Source organism: Monodelphis domestica, chromosome 4 (genome assembly GCF_027887165.1).
Source record: "Monodelphis domestica isolate mMonDom1 chromosome 4, mMonDom1.pri, whole genome shotgun sequence".
In the NCBI taxonomy this organism is placed as follows: domain Eukaryota; kingdom Metazoa; phylum Chordata; class Mammalia; order Didelphimorphia; family Didelphidae; genus Monodelphis; species Monodelphis domestica.
In genome coordinates, this window is record NC_077230.1 from 244,157,814 (window position 1) to 244,172,775 (window position 14,962).

The 14,962-nt window shown below is 37.5% G+C and overlaps 1 protein-coding gene across 3 annotated transcripts in view; it reads right to left on the minus strand.

The window, feature by feature from the left end:
- Positions 1–14,464, minus strand: part of ZC3H12C (zinc finger CCCH-type containing 12C) — an 88,870-nt gene extending 74,406 nt beyond the window's left edge. Inside the window, exon 1 of one of the 3 annotated variants that reach the window (XM_056794432.1) lies at positions 13,733–14,464. The gene's annotated coding sequence lies outside the window, so the exon portion shown is untranslated. Of the gene's footprint in view, positions 1–13,249; positions 13,388–13,732 lie in introns of those variants that run through there. The other 2 variants (XM_007494870.3, XM_007494871.3) reach the window with 2 other exon arrangements.
- Positions 14,465–14,962: the final 498 nt, after the last annotated feature.

Below are 14,962 nucleotides of genomic sequence, written 5' to 3' on the forward strand. Positions count from 1 at the left end.
TAATTGTACAGACCTTAAACCCAGAGCCTTATTTATTCCTATTTTAGCCACAATGTTAATATGTTATGGTATTGGTACATGTGCACAGGTGTGAGCATACAGGAGTACACATGCACACACACACACACTGGAAAACAATGACAAGAAAGAAAAACTATAAAAACAACAAAAAAGCATGATAGTGTGCAACCATTTCTTAGAGGAAGAAACACACACCTTAAAGTATAGGGGAAAAGCACTCAAATATTCAGCAGTAACTAGTGTACTGCCATATTATAGCAGAAAATAATTACTGATGATGAATAGATCAGTTAAGAAACTTGGGGAAAAGCTAGATGGACAATGCCCATAAATATTTAAGGCATTATCAATTGGAAGGTGTATTTAGATGCATTCTATTTGACCCCAGAGATTAAAACTGTATGAAAGTGGGAGAATACTTGCTTCACTATAAACAAAGAGTGTATGTGTATGTGTAGACACACATAAACACACATTCATAAATGAGTTGTCAAAAAATGGAATGGGATGTCTTTTAAGACAAGTTCCTTATTAATGGAGGTATTAAAGAAAAATCTGAATAATCACTTATTGAAGAATATTGCAGAGGAAATTTATGCTTCAGGAAGCAGGCAGAATTGAGTCAAATGATCTTTAAGGACATCCCACCTCTTAAGAATTGATTTTAATAATTCTGGAAAGGTCAAATTATAATGCAATATTACTTACAAAGAGAAGAATGCCCAATATATTTTAGAAAGAATTCAATTAAAATGTTTTTTAGGAAATTTTGGCATTTAAAGGAGATAAGCTTCTGTTACTTTATAAAATTCAGTTATGTCTTATTTCCTGACAATATGAATAAAGAACTAACATCAGAAAGACAAAGGTATGGCTCTTCAAAATCAATATTATAATCACAATACATTCTAATACAAATATGTAAAAGATTTTTTAAGCATTTTACTCATTGGCTCAAAATGGCTGTTACAACAGCCTTCTCAATCTTCTTCCTGTGAGCCATCTTATATCAGTTTCCTAAAACATAATTTTAGTCAGCATATTGATATTAATCCATGAAACAATGTAAAATATTAAATGGCACTACACATTGGAAGATCCCCTTCAGCTTCTGCATTGATTAATGGTGGTGGCCAAGTGGAAGAAGGTGGGGAAGGGGGACAGAAGGTACAAAGTACAAAGAATCATACATTTTTTAAACCATTAGTAGATCAGAAGAATTGAACTATAGATAACATTCTCACTATATAAAATGAGAAAATAAAAGAGAAAGTTAATTTAAACGGAATAATAGCTCACAGAGTATCTTCTTGGAGAACCAAATAAAGGAACTCATGAATTTGGGTTTATCATGCATCTAAAAGCAACAAGAAACATTTTATGGGACACTAGGTCAATCTCTCAACAATATTTTATTAAGCACTTGCTATTACTACCTATGCACTATTAAGTGCTGAGGATTCAAATATGAAAGTGAATTCATTCCTGCTCTCACAGAGCTTATATTCTACTAATCTGACACAAAATTACAGAATAAAAAATACACACATGGAGATGGGGAATGGGATACTACCAGATGAGAGAAATCAGAAAAGGCCTCTTGAAGGAGATGAGGAATCCTACATAGCAAAAGAAGGGGAATATTCAAGACAAGAGACTTAGTGGCAAAGGCAACGGAATGGCATGAGGTACAAAAAGGTCAATTTGGTTGAACTTCAAAGTATATGAAAGGGAATATGTAATAAGCCTAGAAACATATACTACAGTCAGATTATGAAGGTTTTTAAATGCCGAGTAGGGGAGTTTACCTGTAGGGCAATAGGGAGCCATGGGACCTTTTTGATCAAGGCAGTAAGTGATATGGTCAGGTCTATGTTTCAGAAATATTACCTCAGTAGTCATTTGGAGATAGCCAGAGAGACCTGAGATAGAGGCAATTAGGAGACTATAGCCATAGTCCACATTAGAGATTAAAACAATCTTGGCTAAGATGGTTACTATTTGAGTTGAGGCAAGAAGTCACCAGATTTAAGAGCTGTTGGTGAGAGTACAGCTGGGTAGCTCAGTGGATTGAGAGCCAGGCTTACAGATCCTGAGTTCAAATCTAGCCTCAAACACTTCCTAGCTGGGTGACCTTGAGCAAGTCACTTAACCCCCATTGTCTAGTCCTTACCACTCTTCTGCCTTGGAACAGTTAGAAAGTAAGAATTTACCTAAGGGGAAAAAAAAAAAGGTTGGTGACATCGGACATGGAATAGTATTCAGTATCACAAAAAGCATGGGAGTTCTTTCTAAAATATTAAGAGTCCATATACACTCAAGACCACTGACTCCTTACAGAATACCTCAAAATCAATACCAAATTAGAACAAAAAAAGAGAATATGTGATATTGAGATAACTTAACCTCAAGAAGCTACTGAAAAACCAACCAACTAACCAATTCAGGGAACAGAAAAAAGAAGAGGGACTAGTAACAGCTATTACAATATCCTATAGAAACGGAATCAATGTAAATTAATCCCCACAAACAAAAAGAGAATTTTACAAAAGCTCAGAAACCACCTTAGTCAGCTAACAATTTATTTTCAAAGCCCAGAGATAAAGAGTAACATTAATTTAAAATAAAAATTAGTTTGCAAAATTTAATGCAGAGAAATGATGGAAAAACCACTGGGGGAAAGAAAAGTTTATAAGCTTAGTGAGCAATTCAACTAAGGAAGATTATTCTCAGAGCATTCAAGAATGAAAAGTGGGAGGATGATAAAATAAAAAATGAAAATATACACAAGATCTCTGTAATTCATTCTTCTATCAATGATCATACATCATTGAATTGACCATGTGGATTCTAACAATACAGAATGATTTACAAAAAAATTTTGCAGGGGTTGTCCTCAAATAAACTATATCTCACACATTAGGTCATACAAAATGCCAAAACAGATGAGATTAGAGATACAGTTTTCTTTTTGAAGATCTAATGAGTATCAGCATCAAGCAACAAAAAAGTAGATATAAGTTCACCAAATGCTCTTTAGTGTCACAGAGGACATCTTACTAAAAGTTAAAAAAAATGGATTCCCAATTGATGGAAAAGTTCTCCAGATGTTCATGTTTACAGGTATCATTATTCCAATAACATGAAGCCTTAGCACATTCAAGGGCCTTCTGAATAAAGACCCATAACACACAAGAAATCAGTTTAGCTTTCCATATATAAAAAAACAAAATGGTTAAAGAACACATATTGCTCAGATTATGACACATAGCTCTCTGCTAGTATTTCAGTACTCTTTGTATAAATTGTATAAATTCATCTCTGCTGGAAGCTTTCTTTGGTTTTGTTAATATTTTGTGAATGCCAGTATAACCCTTGGGCTGTCCAATTTTTAATACCACATTCTTACTAAATGACTGACCCATCTCCTTTTCTGATAGTCCTGTACCACCTGCTCTTAGGCTGAGCCCAGAACTAAAGAGTAAATCAGACTGGATTTCAAGAGAAAGGCTATAGCAGTTTCAATAATCTTGGCCAATTTCCTGAAACACAAATCTTATCTTTTTAACACCAGTATTTTCTCACTGATAAAAAGAGAAATGGAAAAATACACGGCAAATTTAAGCAGATTGCTCAAGTCCATCAGAAAAGGAGATGGGCCAATCATTTATTTAGTAAGACTATGGTATAAAGAAATTGTTAGCCCAAGTGTTACACTAGTATTCACAAAATATTAACAAAACCAAAAAGGCTTCCAACTGTGAGTAGCTCCTCTAAAATAAACTTATACAAAGATATGGGCAAAGATCACATAGTTTAAAAGGCATGGGTGAGTTATGAAGTGCAATAATGATGGGGTACCTGCTACAATAAGATCATTGATCTTTTGAAGTAGTAAAGGTAATACAGGCTTTATACACATATATAGTCTAGCTTCCAAATTGTAATCTCCTTGAAAGAAAATTTCAGAAGTAGCTGCTTCCCTTCACTTTCCTCAGTTCATCACAATTCCTTTCTGGTTACTGTTCTCAATTTCCTATGGCTACATACAATGGTTTAGGCAAGGACTGACAGTTCCTACACCTCAACAGGAATCATTAAAAGTTTTGTCATTAGGCAAAGAGCTAAATTAAAATGTCAGGAGAGGGGCATGCATGTTTTCAATCTGAGTTTGTAATTTGTTTATCTGAAGTTCATACTTTAAATTCAATTTAATATTAAATTTATTTGTCTAGATTTTGACCTCTGTATTATTGGAGTTTCTGATTTCTAATGATTGTTTTGCTTCCTTGGAGTCTAACTCCATTTTATCACTTGACCTTACCATCAGAATCTTCTTATTTTATCTATTTAGACTTCAGACCTACTGATGACTGATATCCCTACTTGATTGATTCCCCACTCCTGTCCATAAACTTCCACCTTTCCCCAACAGTTTTAAGGACTGTTCTTGGCTCTAACTCATTCTGCATCTATTCTTCAATGCTATACTATTAATCTAGGGTCATCTCTACTTGTCCCATGGCACTCATTTGGCAACCGATTACCCATATCTCTGTGTTTCCTTCCATTATAGTTGTAATTTAGAAGGGACTATAGAGAAAAAGAAAGGGAGTAAGTATTTATATAGCACCTACAATGTGCCAGGCATTGTGCTGAACATGTCTACAAGTATTATCTCATTTGATCTTCAAAAAATACTGTGAACTGTAGATGCTCCTGTTATACTCATTTTATAATTAAGAAAACTGAGGCAAACAGAGATTAAGTGTCTTGTTCAGGGTCAGACAACTGGTGTCTGAGGCCAAATTTGAATGCAGGTCTTCCTGATTCCAGGTATGTTCACTGAACAATCAGCTGCCTCTAATGAGACCTGGACGACAAACTAGAGATTTAAATCATCTGAGAAATTTTAAGAGGAAAAATCTACTATGGCTTTTTCATTTCTATTATTTAGTACTAATAAAATATACTAAATAAAAGGAAGGAGAAAAATATAATACACCTAAAACCATTTAAAAAAATACATAATTGGCAAAATTTTCTGTTACACTTGAAATTTCCATTCAAATAAAACCCAATTAGTCCAAATGACTTAGAAAACTGTGTTCCTAGATAATTCTTATGCTGTCCTTTTCTATGCCAGTCAGTTCTTAGAACTATTTTATTTAAATAATTTCTTCTCAAGCAGTTATGTATTTTTAATTGTTATCTCAATTGAATATTCAGAAAGTACAGATTTTATTTTTTTAAGTATGGCTTGATGTAAAAAGAGCAATTTCTATTTTTTAATATTTGTAACAATCAGTTTTTGACAATAACAAAATGTTGCAACCATCTCAAGAGTCATTTCATCATGTACCACGCAAAGCAAGAGAGTGAATTCTTTTATTATATTCATTATGAAATAATATTCTCAATTCATTTAAACTCTCCTCTATTTCAAGTATTGTAAAACTACCTGTTTTGGTTTATCAGGGTGGAAAGTGGATCTCATTTAAAGTTTGAATTACATAAATTTTAAAAAAATACATTATTTCCACATTAATGGAATAAAAGATTGAAGCTACTTTTCGGAGTCCTAAGTGGGCTTTCTTAAAAAAGAAATTAAGTCCCACCTAATACACCTCTTATCCCATGTAGAAATCCTCCCCTTAAAATGTTCCTAAGAAACTTACAACTGTATGAGGCAAGTCCTTTCTACTTCAGAATAGCTCAACTTGTTCAAGCTATTCCTCATATAAAGCTAACATCTGTGTCCATGTCAAATGTACTCCCTAGCCTTCTGTTGTTATATCTGGTCAGTCTGTTTCCTATTTCAGATTACAGTAATAACCTTCTTAAGATGGTGCCTAGGACTAAACATAATATTTCAGATATGGTCTGACCTAAGGGGAATAGTGATTATCAGTTGTCTGGTTTAGGACCCTTTATTTCTATTGCTATAATTTAACATAACAAGGTCTTTTTTACATGTTTTAGTGTCTAACCAGGTTTGCCCCACCATTCTGTAATTGTACAGGTATGTTTTTGAACCTAAAATACTGTCTGTTATTCATACTCCTATTACATTTTCTAAAAATACATTTTAATGCCTTTTTTCTTTATTGTCATATTGTGGGAAGACCACCGTCCCCTCTTTTCATATCAAACCCTCCCTTGTAATAAACACACACACAACAAAACAATTCAGCAAAAACATATAACACAGCAATCATATTTAGTCATCTATGCAAGATTCTGTTTTCATAGTCCCTCAACTCTCTGGTGAGAGAAGAGATATGTTTCATTATTTGCGCTTCATTAAGCAGGTATTAAGTGCCTACTCTGTACCAGGCCTTGTTGTGGTTGTGCATATTATTCTTTTAGGGGGCATATTTCCCTTTTTCTCAAGTAATACAAAACTTCCTAGGGGTCTCTGAATTGCTCATGTTATACCATTTCTCACTGTATAAAAATAATTCTATTACATTCCTTTATCAGAGTTGTTTCAGTCATTCCCCAATTAATGGGTGCCTAACTTGTTTTCAGATCAATGATACCATGAAGTTGCAACTATGACTATTTTGGTATGTATGAAACCTTTCTATTTTTTTTTACTTCCCTTAGAGAATATAATTAATAATGTAATCATTGGATCAAAAAGCAAGGAAAGTTTCATCATTTTTCTAACATAATATCAAGGTGATACCCAGAATGGTTGGACCAATTAATAGCTTAACTACAAGTGTTATTAGTGCAACTGCCTTCCCAACACCACCCCTCCACAACCACTGACTGTTCCTATTTGCCAATTTGTAAGATGTGAGGTAAAATCTCAGGATTGTTTTAATTTTTACTTTATTTTACCATGGTTATTTAGGATATTTATAGTTTTAAACTCTTCTTTTGAAAATTATCATATCTTTCAAACATTTGTTACCAGGAAATATATCATGATCCTATATATTTGTGTCAATCCACTATATATCTTGGATATTAGACTTTTTTTCAATGATTATGGATATTCCTAGTTACCTTTCATCTTATTAGGTTCAATCCACTGTTTGATCTGTTGAGACTTTATTGACTTATGATTCTGGAATATCAGCTATCTCTGCCAGTTTAATGTCATCAAAATATTTTAGCAAATCTTCTCTTTATCTAAATCACTAATAAAAAAAGGTTGACAAATTGATGCCAAAAACAGAGTTCTATTCTCTAAGGTTATTTCCACTTACTCTACCTCCATTACTTTGCATATCTATGCTCATCCAGTAACCAAATTTTAAGATATGCATTCCACCAGCTGCAAATCCTTCTAACTCTACCGTATCATTCTCTAGCCTAATATATTTTGTCCAACTTATGTACAAAGAGATCATTAGAGATTTTACCAAATGTCTGTCTAAAAAATACAGATAAAATATTCTAATTATTGAAGAGTAGAATTTTTATCAAAAAATGTTAGTGAAGTATATAATTTAGAATAACTTATTCATAGTGAACCATGCAAGTTCCCACTACTCACTGTTTCCCTCACCACTCAGAAATAATCATTTGTAACTAACACATTCAATATTTAAATGAAATCTGCTATTAAAGTGTTGCTTAAACTGGGTTAGCCTTTACTTTTCAGTGAACTACAGAATCTTCTTGATTTATATTACAGTAATGGAAATGTATTTAGCAAATACTGCCATCCAACTTTTTAAAAGGTGAAGTTCAGCATAACATATCTAGGATATCAGACATTCAAAAAGTAATATTCATAGAACTAATCCATTAGCATGTATATCTTAGATTAAGTATAGTTTGAATTAATCATTCCCTTGTCTTCATCATCATTCAAGTCTTGAATCCCTTCACAGCAAAACTTGAAGAATAAGCAGTCTGCACTACAGTTACTCACTCCTAGTAGTTTCTCAACCTCCTCTAATCAAGTTTCTGGCCCCACCACTCAAGCTGTTCTCTGTCCCAAGTCCCTTTCATTCTCTTATCCTTTCTCAATCATTTTAGCAAGTCCCAAGGTTGAGTTCTCATACCTATGCAAAAAATATTAAAATATGAATATCTAATTATCTCCTTTTTCCTGAGATCCAGTGTGATACCACCAATTCTCTGGTGGATATCTCCTCTCAGATGGTCCAAAAATATCTCACCCTCAATCTGTCCAAAATGGAATTCATTACTTTTTTCCAAAAATCTATTCCTCTTTCCTATGTCCTTGTCTTTGTCTAGAGTACCACTTTCCTTGCAATCAGCCAGGTTTGCAACTTTGGCTTTGTCTCTGACTCTTCACTCTCTCTGTCCCCCTCATATTCTATTAATTTCCAAGGCTTGTTGAAGAGGTAGAACTGACATCTCACATTTCCTGCTTAATTCTATTAACCTGACCATTACTGTAGCTCATGCCCTCTCCCTGGACTATTATAACAGCCTCTTAATTGACAACTTTATGAAAAATGGATTGGAGAAGAAAGAGTTTGGAGTCATGGAGACCAAATGATATTTCTTAGCACAAGGCTGACTGTGTCACTCTCCTAGTCAGAAGACTCTATGGCTTCCCTGCTGTCATTTAAAACTCTTGAAAATCTGGCTTTAGCCCATCATTTTAGCATGATTCTACATTATTTGTGAACCTCTCAGAACCATCAGTCAAATGTTTCCTGTCTATAGCATTCCACCACCATTCTTTAGCAGAGCCTGTCCCTCTTCCCAGAATGCTCTTCCTCCTTACCTCTGCCTCTCAGAATCCCCAGCTCCTTTCAAGGCTTAGCTCAAAGTTTTGCCTTCTACATGAGGGCCTTGCCCCTCAGTTGTGACTGGTGCTCCTTCACATCTGTTATTTTGTATATATTTTATACTTACTTACCTATGTACATGGCATCCCCTCAGTAGAATGTGAGCCTCTCAGGGGCAGACTTTTGTTGTCTTAATATCCTCAGTGCCTAGTACAAAGTAGGCACTTAATAAACATGTGTATAATTGAATTAGTATTTTAAAAGAGCCTGATATTCTTTCATTCCCATCCTTCTATTTCCCCCTAATAATTTATTTATACTCTTCAAAAAACATCAGAATAATTTCCTAAAATGAGCATATGTTACATAAATACACACATATATCCATATAGTATGTACTATTTATATAGTAAGAGATACTTTATGGAGGGAGAGAGGATTTTTAAAAAAACAAATAAGGATAGCATGGCATGTTAAAGTATTGAACTTATCAGAATATCAGGGTTCAAATTCCTTATCTGATACTAGCTGAGTAATCATAAATCAATTAATGGATCTAAACTTCAGTTTCCTCACCTGTAAAACTAGAAGCAAAGTAAGACCTGCAGAATTTACCTCAAAGAGCTATTGGGTAGTTCTGTTAAAATAATATATGTAAAATCCTTTACAAATTTTAAAGTGTTATGCCAGCTATTATTTTAAGAATCACTGCTTTAGAAAGTAAGCATGTGATATCTGAAAATCAATTTGCTAAGAAAACCAAATTTTTATAAATAGCCCAACTTTTAAGATATAGCACAATCATACCACATCAGTGGGATCATTATGTTTTACTCAAGGGTGTGGTCTTTGGAGCCTATTCAAGCTTTGTTTTACCCCTGCCTTAACAAGAAATTTTCTAACATATATTATTACCAGTTGTTAGGAGTATTATTTCTCCTTCTTGCTTATTCTGCCAACCACTGGAAAGTGTGTTTTTATGCCCAGAATCCACACTGGAAATAGGAAGCTGGATACTTGGCACTATTATCACTATTATCACAAATTACTGAGAAAATATGTGTCATGGAATACAGTGGAGCCTAAGAGAAAAAAAATGCATTCCTCCTAAAGTCTATAATTTTCCTGTGAAGTGAAAAATTTTGTGATTGTTCAAATTCTGATGCTACTAAAGATGTGAGACAAGAAATGAAATACTATTAGAAACCAACTGGTTATTCCTTTCTCCCTTGAAAAATACACATTAAAAAAAACTTTTTAGAAGTACTCTTAGGAGTACTACTGAGTTTTCTGGGTTTATAAACTTTGAGTTTCTGAAAGCTCTGTTTCTTTTCTGAGTGTTAAGGGGTTTAGTTACACCTCTGGCTCACCAGGGAATCTCTGAGCTAGAAAGAACTAGAAAAAACTTTCTGGTCCAACTTCTTTGTTTTACAAATGAGAAAAGAGGTGCAGAAAGGTAAAGTCCTTGTAAAAAGTGATGTGAATTCAGTAAGGGCTTTGGCCCAGATTTTTAGATGCCCAACCCAAGCCTACTATTCTTTCTTTATATCATTTAGTACAAACAATTTCATTACCGAACTTCGAACAAAGTTCTCCAGGAATAACTCCTTACATAGAATACAGTAAGGTTTTGCTATAAGGAAGATTTATGGCATAACTAGTTGGGGCAAAATCATGTAGGCTCCCAACTGTATTTTTCCAATGATTAAAAACTTCATATTGACTACTGTTTTTCAGCTTTATGTTTCATGTATGTGCCCTTAATTCCAGTTAATCCAAATAACATATCATTCCATTAACCTACTCCATATATTCCTATTTCTATGTCTCTAACAGGCAGTTAAGAATGAGGTACTAGAACTACAGCTGGAAATAGAGATCTGAATCATTTGTGAAGACATGATTACTGAAGCCATGGAAATGTATGAGATTAAGGGAGAGACTATATTTAGAAAAAGAGGAGAAGGTCAAAGAAAATACTCTCTGAAAGATACAAGTATTTTGGGAGCCAGAGAGGGAAGATCTAGGCAAGAATGAGAAGGAATACTGACAGAAGGACAAGAAAGAGAAGGTTATCAATATATCAAACACTACAGAAAAGTTAAAGAAGAGGGAAAAAACAAGTGATTTTGCAGTTCATCGGTCAAATGGACTACTGAGAAAAGTTTCAGTATGGTGGCAAGGAATGAAAGCAAAAGTACAACAGAATAAATGGGTGGTCAGATAGCATTAGGAAATGTGTACTAATTACTCTTTCTAGAAAGTTGGTATGGAAAGGTAAATGGGGTGGTCAGATCAAGGGAAAAATTGTAGAAGACATAATGTAGGCTAAAGAGTCAGTAGTGCAGAAAGGATTCAAGATAAAAAATAAAAGGAATGAACAAGGTTCCAGAGAATACAGGTGGAGTTCATGTCATAAGGGAAGTCTTCAATAGTAGGGAGAGAAAGGACCTCCCTACTTTGGAGTGAACAAGAAGATGGAGGAAGGCAAAGTTGAAAGGTAGGGGAGAAACTCACTGACTGTATACTGCTTTGCATTATAGCTGTGTCCTTGACTTGTATGTTCTTCCTTTCTTCCCATTCTATGAGCTTCTTGAGGACAAGGAATCTATTCTATGACTCTGAGTTCCTTGATATAACTTGTTCAGTGCATTAGAAATAAGTGATCAAAAAACATGGTAAATGAATAATTTAGAAATTGTAGTGGAATTTATTTAAATAATGATTGCAAACAAATCAATCCTCACTCTCATACTCTCTAGCTTTGCAAAAGAATGAGGAATTTCCAGACAGGGAAAAAATCCTGAATAATTAATCCCTTATATTCAATTAATTTGACTCCATAGAAATGTTCTCTCAAACAGTTAATATCAGGATAGAATAGTAAACTTTTGAATTTACAAGTGAAAAACAAAAAGAATTGAAATACACTGAAAAAAGTTTTAAAGGAACTATTTACTGAACAAACTAAAAAAATGAATATGGAAATTATTGAAGACCACTGCAATGAAGGTAAGGTAACTAGGTAGAGAATACTTTATTAACCAATTACTTTTGTAAATTTGGCAGTTCCCACCAGGAATTATCTGCCTTTAAAGAAGGCAGCTATCTAATTAATTTAGACATTTTAAAATCTGGATGTACCAGTAAGCAAAAAGTTAATAAATAATAGAAAATTCACAAATGTTCCTTTTTTCCTAGTCTAAATCACTTTCATTAGCTAAACCCTAGATAACAAAAATAAAACAAGACTAGCAACTTAGATTTATTTTATTATTGATATTTAAATAACGTTGCTAAAAGCACCTGGTTTGATTTTTAAACTATTTGGGGGAAAAAAACCTATCCTTGATATATACATGGCAAATATTTGTGTAGAAAAATAAATCAAAAAAATTTTCTTCAGACTTGTCTGAAAAATAATTTTCACAATTATAATAAAGGTACGGATAACACCAAAAAAAATTTCCCTCAAAACACTGTGAAAAGGGCAAAACTTGAAGCTAGTTCCATATCATGCATTTTTCTAGGCATTACTCTCTCTGGTAAAACTAATTTCCCTAACCCTGGTTAAAGTTTTTTTTTTCCTTTCTAATTTCAGAAAACAACAAACAGCATTTACTTGCCAAGAAATGGAACCCAGGGTTAAGAATGGTTAACTGCATATAAATTCCAGAGATATTTAATGAGAAATCATTCCTTTGAGCCCTAACAGTTTAGATATTTTATGTCTCAACATTTCCAAGCCTTGCTCAAAAATCCTAGAAATACTCCTTCCATTTGATGTAAGTGCCATTAACAGAAAGACACGGATGAAAATGCACAAAACAGGTGAATGTCCCATAGCACTAGCACAAGGCAACTTTCACAGATTTCTAAACCTAAGGTCTTTGGGCCCCAGTCCCTTACATGGCCAGATGTCAATCCAAGGCAAGAGACACTTGAATCCTCAGACACTAGAGGAGTCAGGGAGAAGGGAGTGGGGTGTTCCCCCGGCCAAATCCCCCAATGCAGCTCCAGGGCCCCAAGAAGAAGAGCTCTAGCCCCCGATTCCCGGGATGTTGGTCTGCCCCGAGGTGAAGAAAACGAAGTTAAAATCATCCCCCGCCCCCCTCCGGCGGGACATAGGGAAAGAGGCTGCGGGCGGGACTTTTAAAGGGGCGTGCGGGTGGGTGTCCAGGGGCCACAACCTTGACCTCTCCCGTGGGCTGGGGACAGAGCAATCACGCCGACCGTTCGGTGGGAATGAAGGATGAGGTCGGTCCGAGCCGGGGCCAGCGACCGTTTGGAGACAGAGAGTGAAGGCGGCGAACCGGGGGTCGGCGGGTGTGGTCCCTCCCACAGCAGCTCAGGGAGAGGAGGCGGGGGCAGGGACGGGGAGGTCTCTGCCTGCTGCCTGTCCATCCTCCCTCCCTTCCTCCTTCCCTCCATCTCTCTTGCCCCTCGGCCCCAGCCGCCTCCATGTTGGTCGCTCCACCTTGGGATGGAGCCTGTCGACGTCTCACCTTCCTCAGGGTCTCCAAGGCTGGGGGTTAGAAGGGGAACCGAGGACCAGGGCAACCGGGATCCCCGCTCCGTCCCGGGCCGCGGCCTCCAGGCTTGGGATCTCACCAACTCGACCTCGGGGGGCCCTGACCCTCCGCGGCCTGAAAAAGGGCGACAGCGGCGGCTGTAGCCAGCGGCCGGGCCCGACAGCCGCCTCCTGGGAGTCCGCGGGCGCGCCCCCGCCGCGGCTCCAGCTCCTGCTCCGGCTTCCACTCGGCTCAGGGCCCGGCCCCAGCTCAGGCGTGCTCCCGGCACGCACGCCCGCCCCGGCCTCCCAGGGAACGGCCCCGCCCAGCCCGGCTCCTGGCCCCTTCCCTGAGGGAAGGACTAAGCTCAGCGAGAATGGCCAGGAACTGGCGGCCGCAGCGCCTCCCTCCTCCTGCTTTTACACACATAGTCTCACTTTTATACACTCACACTTACAGATCTGAGGTTTAACCTACTTGCAGCACGACTACACGCCCGGCCGGCCCGGCTAGTCCAGCTGTGGCCGCTCCCTCTGCGCCCTGCCTCCGCTGCTGCCACTCGGCCTCCGCTCCACTGCGCTGGGCTCTGCTCCGCTGGTGCCTCTCCCTCACATCCCGCCCGCCGCCGCCCAGCTCCGCTGTCAGCAGGGTCTCCGGGGCTCCGCCCGCACCCCTCTCCGGCCCCCAGCTCCTGGGCGCGCGAGGCAGGGCGGGGGTTTCTTCCCCGCCACTCTCTCTCTCTCCCTTTTCTCTCTGTCTCTCCCGGCCGCCAGCGGGAGCAGCCGCCACTGTTTCCTCCTCCTTCTCTTCCCCTTTCTCTCCCTTCCTTGTCCTCCTCCTCTAAGTAGGAGAGTTGGAGAACCAGCACCTGCTGCTGGAGATCACTAAGAACTGAAACAGGAAACCCCAAGCCAAGGGGGAAAACCCGGGAGGCGTGGAGAGTGGGAGAGGGGGAGCTGCTTTAACCTGTTCCGTTCGGCCCGGGCGCAGCCCAAGCGATTTAGGTGTAGACTGCTGGCGAGGGTCCTCCGGGACTGCACTCCTCCGCAGCTCTGCCCCCTCCTTTGGTCCAGTTCTGCCTATCCCACGGAGATGCTTTGGTGCCTGGGTTTGGACCGGGATGTCTCACTGAGAGCTACTAACCCGGGAAGCGGTCACAAGTCATGCATTCTTCCAGGCAGCAATAATCTGGCTCCTCCCTGAGCTACTAGAAAAGGAGAGACTCTTTCCAAGGCCGGTTTCACTAGATCATTTGCCTATTTCTCGGTAGTGTGGTATAGTGAAAGAGAGCAATGCTCTAAGAGTCATGAGACCTGAATTCAGAAGCTTAGCCCGCACCTTTCCTGGCTGCGAAAATAGGGGCAAGCACTCGAACGTCCCTAAGTCCATTTCAAAATTGTGATTATTCTGACAAGTCACCTCTAACGGGGAAAATGAAAATATTCCATCTCTACTATATATAATATTCTAAAATATCATGTGTTCATGATTCTTCTATACTATATATAAAATATAACATGTGTGTTTCTATTTCATCTATATATCTATAAAATACTATATATAATGTAAAATATATGAAAATACTTCATCAATAACAATACTGTAAAATATTTCATGCTACATATACTATAAGATAGTATGTGTTGATACTATACATGAACATGTATATTTAAAATAATAGAAATTATTATAGAAAGGCACTAGTTC